Source organism: Glossina fuscipes, unplaced genomic scaffold (assembly GCF_014805625.2).
Source record: "Glossina fuscipes isolate IAEA_lab_2018 unplaced genomic scaffold, Yale_Gfus_2 308, whole genome shotgun sequence".
Taxonomy (NCBI): Eukaryota; Metazoa; Arthropoda; class Insecta; order Diptera; family Glossinidae; genus Glossina; species Glossina fuscipes.
This window is the reverse complement of record NW_023998651.1, coordinates 43,499-54,491: the sequence shown is the minus strand read 5'-3', so window position 1 is coordinate 54,491 and position 10,993 is coordinate 43,499. Positions and strand designations below refer to the sequence as shown.

The 10,993-nt window shown below is 34.9% G+C and overlaps 1 long non-coding RNA gene across 1 annotated transcript; it reads right to left on the bottom strand.

Moving 5' to 3' along the window:
- Nucleotides 1–10,193: 10,193 nt before the first annotated feature.
- On the bottom strand, nucleotides 10,194–10,564 carry LOC119643024. Its single transcript, XR_005248205.1, has 2 exons — nucleotides 10,383–10,564; nucleotides 10,194–10,293 (listed from the first exon to the last, which is right to left on the bottom strand). It is a non-coding gene; the product is annotated as an uncharacterized LOC119643024 (long non-coding RNA).
- Nucleotides 10,565–10,993: the final 429 nt, after the last annotated feature.

Below are 10,993 nucleotides of genomic sequence, written 5' to 3'. Positions count from 1 at the left end.
AAAAAAAAAAATAACGTTCTACATATGCTGTTCTTTGCTTTTCGATAATTTTCTTCCACAATAAGCGCGAACTGAGGCAAAAATGAATCATTTAGTTATTTTAATTAAATCGAAGAATTATGCCAACACCTATGTGATATTAAGACCGTGTCAATCAACAAGCCCTTCATTATCAGTCCTTTTTTTTTCTTTTCAATAATTAGAATGGCCTCTTTTGTAATGTTAATCAAAATTATTGTATTTTGTTATAATTTTCGTTTGCTTTTAATTTTAATATTAACTTCTGGCAATATCCGGAAAAATATTTTACGCGAAATGTCCGAAAAATGTTGACACATGATTTTATTATTTTCTTTTCTTTTATGCCAGTAAACCAAGACTACCACTGGATAAAAAAAACGACACGGACCGCACTCAGCGAGTGCCTAACTCCGACTTTATTTGCTGCCGGGGTGATACGTATATTTCCTTAAAGCCTTCCCCCTTTTTTTTTTGTGGCCCTTAACAAAATGTGTCGTTTTCGTTCTGTTTTTGTTTTCGATGACGTTTTCTCCTTATAATTAATCAAAACTTTCTTTGGTGCAGAATAAACTTAAAAGTGCAAAATCTTTGCAATTTTCTTAAGGAACACTTGTTTACTTATTTTACTCTAGTTTTTCTTTTGCGATTTATACACTTTTGCCCACTAGAAAATCGATCGTTCTCACTGAAGTCTAACATCTGACCGTTTTATTGCGGGGTGATACGTATATTTTCTTTTGTAGCTTTTTGTAGCCCTTAACAAAATGAGTCGTTTTCGTTTTGCTTTTGTTTTCGGTGACGTTTTCTTCCTATAATTAACCAAAACTTTCTTCGATGCAGAATAGATTAAAAAGTGCAAAATCTTTGCAATTTTCTTAAGGAACACTTGTTCACTGATTTTACTTTAGTTTTTCTTTTGCGACTTATACACTTTTGCCCACTAGAAAATCGATCGTTCTCACTGAAGTCTAACATCTGACTGTTAATGGATAAAGCGCGACAAGAACTGCACTCAGCGAGTGCCTGACTCCGACTGCCTTCAACTCAGAATTCTATCCTCTGACTTTAATTTTTGAAACGCAGACAGACTTCTCCTTTTCATTTCATTTCCCTCTTCTTCTTCCTGTTGCTCTCTCTCTATAACGGCTTGCCGTTACTCTCACAAGAGCAAGCATAGATCCCGCAAAATCATACGATTTTGCCTATGCTTGCAAGAGCAAAAGGAAAAAAAGGAGTACCGCAAAATCATACGATTCTGCCTGTACTTGCAAAAGCAAGCAATGGTACCGCAAAATCATACGATTTTGGCTGTACTTGCAAAAGCAAGCAATGGTACCGCAAAATCATACGATTTTGACTGTACTTGCGAATAAGGAGATCAGACAAGAAAAAGAAAATAACATAATAAACACATATACCGCAAGATCATGCGATTTACTAGCGGTACCACAAAATCGCATGATTTTGTCTAACGGCATGCCGTTATTGCTCCGCTTGCGGTTGACACAGACCGACAGACACCCTACCCAAGGTTTGTTCGCGGCCGTTACAAATCTTCAAAAATATAAATAAGGAAGTTTTAAATCTCGTTAATAAGTTTGCTGATCTTGAATCTGCGTTCAATGAATTCAAGCTTCCCTAAAAAAGAAACAGTAAGCCCAATATAGATCTAGCTGGTGACGGCGGGGGTGAAATGGTAAATCAAAGCTCGGGGGACTCCTTAACCGTGAAGAGTGGCGCCTGTCTACCTTTGCTATACCCTTACCTCCTACTAAACAGGCCTCATCGGTAGAGATTGCAACAATTATAACTGATGAGATAAGCAGTCATGGGCACCTACTGCTTTTGAGAATGTGGATAGAAAGAGTGCGACTAAACCGCTTTGGGCCTATCAATTGACAAATCGGCTTTTTTTGAGATAAACGTCGTAAGTACGTCGTCAAGATCTGGTTTGCGAGTAGCTGATTCAGCTTCGTTTCGAGAGATACTGGTTAAGCCTCTGTCTGCGAGCCACACAAGGACATCAACTTATGTGAGCTACTGAGTACATTTTTTATAAACATGGTATGCAGATGAACCAGAATACTGAACAAGAAAGCGCATGTTTTTTATTTGACGTGATTTATTCATCTCATTTATTACGCTAAAAACAGGTTCTTATATACTAAAATTATTATACAATTTTTTATAAAATATTTGTAATAAATTGTTATCTCAGCAGCGGATAATAGTATCATCTTGCTGACATGCATAAACGATATCGCAAGTCTTTGTTCACAGACTACAGCAATAGCATAAATGAACAAACGGTAATATGATGATCATATGCATATACATTGCATACAGATTGCACGTACGCATATACATTGCGTACAGATTGCACATACGCATATACATACTGACAAATAATGAACTCAAAGGAGAGGCGACGGACCTATCGCGAGAATGTGGGACTTGAAACATTAATAATAAAAGAAAACAATTAAGTATGCACATATGGGTATGTAGACACGAACACATATCTACGAATCTAGAAGTTGCATCCACATTTTTATTGACACTTTAGCGAAAGTAAGGTGCTGTCGCGGTTCATATGCAGCAGTTGAATGGAGGGAAGGACCTGGTGATTATTTCCGCGTGTAGATCTCTTATCGTCTTCCGCTTTGCAGTGAACATTTCGCTGTTCGTGACCAGAATTCTGATCAGGAAGCCTCTTGGTTAAAAAGTTTGCGACATCTGCCGGATGTTACATCAAAAAACTAGATGGTCAGTCCCATAATTTTAGGATATTATATGTAAGCGGTCTTAGAAAGAAATTACGCAGTTTGTATATTAACTTTCTCGGTAAGAAATTGATTTGAGAGAGAAGATGTGTCAATATCGCGCATTGGGGCTTTTTTCCTGCCGCAAGATGTTTTTCACCTAACTATTTATATTTCTGTGGATATTAGGATTAATAAATGGAATGAACGGGCCATTGTAAGACATGAGTGTAGCTTCCTTTAAACTAATTATGAAATTTTGTTTGCTTTTTATATGTTATGAATTATGCTGCGAAACTTGAACACCGTTCAAGTCTCCTTTAAGATATTTTGGGGTCGATTTTTCAACATTGTGTTCCGTTAAAAAGAATCGATAGCATATGAAGATGCCCGCCTTAGTGAACTAAAGAGCTGAAATGTTTAAAACATTACATAAACAGACTCTTTAAAAAGTTTAAGAAAAGTGAGTGTGCTTTTGTTTTGGTCCTTATGTGGTGGCCAAATAGAGATTTTTAATACCAATAATAAAGATTACTCGCGATACCTACGGAAGATAAGAGTGAGTTCTACAAAGAATCCGAAGGCATGTTACAGATTTGTGAACTCGAAAAGGAGAGTTCATTGTTTATCACAACACATGCGCCTTGGTGATATAGAAGCGTCTGAGCTACAATGTATTTATAGATTGTTTTCCAAGTTTTTTTTACAACCTTATGCTAGCCGAAGTGTTTCCGATATTGTTGCATATCCCTATGATATTGAAAATTATGACACTTTTCGTAATATCAGATTTTCAAGTGCGGAAGTTTTTAAAGGCTTTTGTAGGATAAAATTTTCTTGCGTTTCTGACCCGGATGGCAATTCCTTAAGTATTCTTGTTAAGTGCACGGTCATTATAGTAAAACCAATTATGAAACGTTTTAATTTGTCCTTCGCTAATGGGGTTTTCTCGGATATCTGGTAGTATGGTTATATTCTCCCGTTACATAATAGATAATTCGTGTAAAATTATTGAGGCATTGTTTAAATCACCGCAATATCTAACCTTTTTGAAAAATTTGACAAGTTATTCTTATCAAATCAGTTGTCTCACTCTGGGAATTCGCTTATCGTGTCTTTAGTTCATTAAATAAGTGCATGCAGACAGATGTTGTTATATACGGGCCTAGTGATAAAGTTTGTCATGATATTTATGTACGTCGCTCCATTCGTATTTTATATATAGATTATTAAAATCTCATCTATCTGAAGATATGTTAATAAAATTTAGCGTTCCATAAAAAAGCCACTTAGGTTCCCTCTTGTTTTGTTTAGTCATAAATGTTCTTTCCTATATAATTCAAAATTCTGGAGTCCTACTGATGATATCCAACTTCTCACACAACATTGAAGGTTTTGCTCTTCTTGAATCTTACTTGCTTTTACTTTTAGTTTGTCCCCATCACTTTTTATATCAGGTTAGACCGAAAATGTTTGGAATCGGTCTTGTCGTTCAACGATCTTGATGGTGAACTGACTTTTAATCTTCATGTCAGATCAGCTGTCTGCAAGGTGAGGTCTGTAATAGATGTTATAAAAAGGCGGTCCAAAGACTTTGACGACCCTTATATAACGAAGGGACTTTATATTGATGAGGTCCTTCCTTGAATATGTCTCTGTCACTTGGCTTTCCAATCGTAATTATTACGTTGACATGAGTGAGGCAATTCAAACACAGTTTCTCCTATTTGTCTTGGGTGGATTGCGATGGGATGCTAATGCGACAGTAGTTCCATATGAATATCATTCACTTCTAGCCAATTTACCTAGCCTCGAGCGAAGAAGATTGGCCGTTCGAGTAGACTTTTCAATGAAACTTATTCAAAGGGATATTTTATCACCATTCTTGCTCGGTAGGCAAGTTTTCAGTGTATCTTCAGGAGTTTCAAAGAATTTCCTACCCCTTTGGTTGCCTAAATGCAGGAATAATTGTGAACTTCGTTTTCCCTTCTGGGTTTTATGCAAACAATTTAATTATATTTATTATTTATTCTCGACAGATAATTCAAGCGATTATTTCAAATTGCTGCTGCGTAATGTGCACATATTGACAGGTGCTCAAAACTACCTAGGGCGAAATTTGACACTCATGATTTCAACCATTGCATTTAAATTTTAAATAGGTTGCTAATATTTTGCAAGCGTATTGATCCCTTGTGCGTTCCTTTTCTTTAGAAACTAATTTGGCCTTTTTTAGGATGGACCACTAAAAATCTGTTATAATTTTAAAAGCTTGGATGATGTGTATACAAATATTTTATTGTGGAAAGATTCCCTGTGAATCTTTCCCAAGTGTTGTTGGTGTAATGTTGTGTAGAACATTTCACTATGTTGCTCGGCTTCAATGCGCCAAGTCAATACGTCTCTCAAAAATGCCAAGCGGGTTCGGCATGAGACGGTCGCTATAAAATTTAGGCGGATGGAACGCCTTTTGTTAATGCAGCGAATTGATACGCTTATAATGAATTGTGTTAAAACAATTGCTTTATTAAGTTTTTACCCGGCTATTTATAGATAATTCTACAGGTATTATAATGCTAACGTAGTCAAAAACACTAATTTAATTGGGGCGCCTAGCATCGTATTGCATTTCGTAATGCAATACTCAGCCGGTTGAAGTGTGAAATAATTTTTGTTTTTCTTTTTGCAAAAAAAATTGTGCTGAATTTGCATAATTCTGTCACACTTCAAAGTGGATGCATATAACGATATGCGATCACATTATAAACTTCTTATTAGGTCAAGTTTTACATTTTCTTGTATAAAGTAGTGTGTGTTAACATGAGTTTGGTTTGGATTCCAATTAGCTCTCCCTCAATGCTCTACTTAACTCTTAACATTATTTTTGGTAATTGATATATTTATATATTGAATTAAACGTCATCATCTACATTGAAGTGAATTTTTAGCCAAAATGTTCTCCCTGTAATGTAGGTATTTCACATTCGTTTTAGGTTTGGTAAAATTTTCTCTATGTTTCTTCCCAAATAACTAAATAAATAAGAATACGATTATTGATTGCCTGTAGCTCAATTTAGTTTATGCTTAAGTTTAAGTATAAGTATAAGTATAAGTTTAAGTATAAGTGAAAAACCAGTTTTAATAAGATCAATGTATGCATATATTTACTCAGAGCTAAGTTCGCTTTATATATACAAGCTATGGATGCATGAGCGAGGCAGCCCCATTTTAGCAATGGGAAAATATAAGTATGAACATGCATGGACAGGTAATACGCGATTTTTGGAAGTTCTGTAATTATAATCGTATGTGTTAGTATAAGCATAAGAATTATCCAATGCATATTTGTATTCTTGAATATGTAGACATTAATAAGAACAAGCTGATGTTTAAGCATGATAGCAGATATAAGGAAATAAGCGTATGTACTTTAACAATTAGACTTCGGTCAAGTAACAAGAAAACATATGTCACTGCGTAACGGTTAAGCCGCAAATAGTAAGAACAATTCACTATGTTGTTTTAGCATATAAGCGTAACTATTAGCAATTCAATAGGTATACAAAATAGCTGCATGCTTATGTACAAGAATAAAATTGTATGTATAATATCAAGCAATAAAGATGAGAATACAGAAATTTATACGTATTAATAATTCAATGTATTTTTATACAGAAATAAGAGTAGGTTTAGGCATATCGATAAGTAAAAGAAGGGATAGGCATTGATCAATAAATGTGTGTACAACTATGCTTATAAAATATGAGAGTACATACATTGATACAAGAACATTATATATCAATATTATATATCATATATATATGTTATGTATATAATGTATGCATAAAGGACTTCCGGTACAATTTAATGTATGTTATAAAAAAAAGTACAATAATATATGTATAATAATAAGAAACAGACCGTATATTTGTACGCATATGTAATGAAATCATAATTCAGGGTATGTGAAGAGTCAAGAAAAGCATCAAAATCAACTACTTAATATATATAATCAAAGAAAAGAGGTGCATTTTTATAAACAACACATTCATACGGAGAATCAATTAGAACATGTGTATATGAAACATTTCTTGGATAAATCGGATAGATAAACAAACAACCTTGAAAAATTATATGTTTTGGGAGAACCGATAACCGTAAATATGGACGGACTGTTGGTCAAACGCGCACTTCTTTAGTAAGGGAAGGAAAGGAAAACTAACCATAGGACAGAATGCATCAACAATGATTTCAAAACTAGTTTCAAGTTTGAAGGAATTAGACAGAAGTCTGTCGTACAACATACGTCACAGAAAAACGACGTGTCCGAAAGAAGGAATTGGATCATTAGATTGCGGATCAGGAAAAGTAGAATGCTGGCATCTAGCTTCTTGCATAAATTTCATAAAACTTAAGATACATATGAAGTTAAGTGTCTTCCCGGACCAAATCCAATTACAATAGTAGCAGCTTCAGTAATAGTAATAGCCAATAGGTATATCTTAAATCGTTATTCGTTTAGACTTTTATAAATAATATATAGCGGTGAAGACTCCCTTTTGTCTGAGAGAGGGACAGACTGACGATGTGAACGTTGGCAAAATACAATATAGTTAGGATTGACCTTTCGGAATTCAGTGGAAGGCTGAATAATAGTAGCAATTGCGTCTTCCCATTTAATTAGACTTTCTTCGGACTCTTAATGGACTTGGCTTCCGTCGTTCTTTTTAGCATCTCTAATGAAAGGACTTAAAGTACTTTGAAAGTTACTCGCATGTGATATAAAACGGCGACAGAAATTAAGCATCGATGAATCGATAGGTTTATGGTGTTTTTAAATCTACTATTGTTCGGATTTTTCTTGTAAAGCAGTATTGTCATGTAGTACATGAAAATTTAAGAGGTCTACACTGAGATGGATTAATAACGTTGAAAGAAATGATTAAGAACTCCTCACAAGTGTTGAAAATCTTGTTTCGTAATGTCTGATGTGACCAATATAAACCAAGTCAAAACAAAAGATATAAACGAAAAAATATTAAAACTACGAAGGGTTTCATCCTTAAAATGTTGGAAACTTGGGCAGCGCTACAGAAACAAGAAGGCATTCGTAGGAACTCTTTAAGAGAAAAATGGGTAATGGTAACAGTTTTGCATACATGGTCCGCATGCGCAACAATTTGGTGGAACTAGATCAATTGTGGTGAAAAACTTGCGGGCGTATATTCACGGTTCATAGTTTGTTATGGAACAAACAGCATATCGATAAAGTACTGCAATTTTCTTCGAAAATCTATACTCGCGACATGGCCTCCCATCTTTCTCTTCCGCAGTAGGTGTAGATCAAACGCTTTTAGATTGTTGAATGAGATCATTATCCAACATGGGTTTTAACAATCTACATTCGTTTAGGATCTAACGGTATAGATTTTCTACAAATCGGTTGACCAATTATTGCGACGTGTTGTTATACTCTTCATTTTTTTCTTCTTAATTGTAACGGTACCAGATCATGTTTCTAAGCTCGATACTTTAAGTGTGGTAAGCATCCTGTTTCTATCCGTTAAACGTCAATATGTTTAAGTCAGTTTGTAAATTAAAGAATAAAAATTAAGTTAAAATTAAATAGCAATAATGAATTTTGTGTCTGTTATTACAAAAGGCCGTTAAAAATGGCTACGAAGATCAAGATCAAGTTGTAAATCTATTGTCCAAACGGTTGGTTCGGAAAACCGTTAGTGGCGAAAAGGTATGAAGAAGAGGAAAACAAGTTTTTCAATGGTTAGTGTGGAAAATTTTGCGGGAAGTTTTGCAAAAAATATAGAAACGACCGTAATTCTCATATCTGAAATCGATAGCTGCGCAAGTCGATGTTTGAATTCGTTTTTTGGTCACTTGGATGGTTGAATATATTGCGTAGCTTTTTTGCCTAATTCGTTTTTGCTCGAACTTCGTCCGAAGCATCAATTTGCGGCAATTTTATAATCTAAGCGGCTTCTATCTCCATAGGGATATTTCAGTGCAGCAAATTTTTGCTTTTCTTGTTACATTTATGCTTAGACAACACTTCCACTACCTTACTGCTTACATGTACTTACTTATTTATAGTTTATATCTACCTATACATGGTTGACATATGAGTCAAAAATGTTGAGAGGTGGTCGATGAATCGGTGAAGGTTGTGGTAAGCCTCAAACAACATTGTCCTTGCCTCTGTCAGGATTTCTATCTCGTGAAGGCATGTGGAAAAAGCTCGTTCTGTATAATGGCGTTTGTTTGGTTTACTGTCGCTCATTGGCAGTCCGAACTTTTTCAACGTTCTTAGTATAATTACAGATAGTTCGTGAGCTGATCTCTATACAAAGTAGATTCACTTTTATAACTACTGCGTGTACAGAGGAGCTTGATCGGTATGTGCATAAAACTGACGATAACGAAACGAAGCGTGTTGAGTTTCGAGGTTATTCAAGTTTTGTGAAATGAATGCTATAATATCATCCTATTATCGGTTGACATGTATATTTGTGAGTGCAAACTCATTGTGAGATTTTTCTTTTAATACTTTTAATGCTTTTAACTCACCATAAACCCAAAAATTTTTAATTACGAATAGTAATGAAACTTTCTAAAGTACTAAATTCGCCATAAAAAATTTGGAGAAAACATGTATTTATAAGAAATAAGACATACACAACCTCACTAAATTGAAATTAATTCTTTATTTTTTTAATGTGAGTAGTCACAGAGGACGCATCGTATTCGCGATGGTTAGAAAGAAATAGAAAGAACTAAGGAGGTGATGGCCGCAGCCTAGTAACTGTGTGGTGGTCCATCGGTAAGTGTTACGCCTTAAGACTCACTATACCTATTACCAAACCAAACTCTACAGCACTTGAGATTTGAGCCAGAGAATACTGGGTTGGCAATCGCGAGCCTTACCTATATGGTTACTCATGCAAATATAAAATTGAAACAATTAACAACGGCAAAATGCAAAGTCAAGCAAATTATTGCAATTATTATCGTAATTTATTTAAACCGAATAAATAAATTCTAGAACTAAAAGTAGGGTGAGTAGAGTGAATTGGTTCTTTTTCTAAGAGGTGGACTATATAGTTAACCCAATTGCGTTAATAAAGTTAAATGTTTAATTGATATTAAGCGCTCCCGACATTTTCAAGATGTGGATAAGGTTGGACGCTTTAAAATCGCGTCTTTGGCTATTCGAAAGGTGTTATTATTCATAAAATATATTTATAATCGTACGATCTTATCCGCAATCGAAAACTAAAGAACCGCAAACAGTTGGTGTGTTGCAATAGTATGACAACGACTAATTCTTGCAAATGTTTTGATTTTGATATTCTTGACGTTGACGTTGCTGTTGTATATGCTAACTTTTTCATTTACTTTCTCTTTAATTTTATTTCAAATTTATTTTCGGAGATCAATTTTTCGATTGTGCCGTCTGTAATTAAAGCCGCCGAAGTCTCACATTTAGCTGCCAGGCCTGTTCGCTCATTTCCGGAAAGACAAATATGATTCGTTACCCAAACAAATTCAAATTTTATCTCCAAAAGTGACAATGATCTTCCTTACCTTGTTAATGGTGTTCCAATTGGATCGTAAGAGTTCCCGCATGGGTTTTAGGAGAGACAAATTACATGTGATGACAATCGGTTTGAGCTTGGTTTCGCGAGCATGGTTTGTGGTATGAAGCGCAAATCCAGTGTCGATTGAAAATATTGCACCGCTCTCGTGTAGGACATGATTAACCTGAATTTTTTCTCTGGCAAGCAAGGGAGCCGTCGTCTCTCCTAGAACCATCTGTAAAAAGAAATGCACTGCGTACTTAAGCAACCCTTTCAGTTCCTTGCTTATTGTTGTCGTGATCAATGTACATCTTTAAATTTGAAATGTAAGCAACCATATGTCTGCCAAGGTTGGTTTCTCAAATCAATTTTTTTAAGAAAGTAAATTTTCACAACGTGCAAACATTTCCTGAGACCTGTGCAAGCATAATCCTGGTTGGCCAACTGACATGCTCATACATAACGAGATACTTCAAGTATTAATTTTAAATGGCGTAAACTATAATTTTCAAATATAACTTTTTTAGCAATATTTTTTAATGTGTACTTTAACCGTTTATAAAGTCGATCTAAAACTTTTTCGCTATTGGTGGCCGAAAAGTTGCAGAGGTGGGCAGT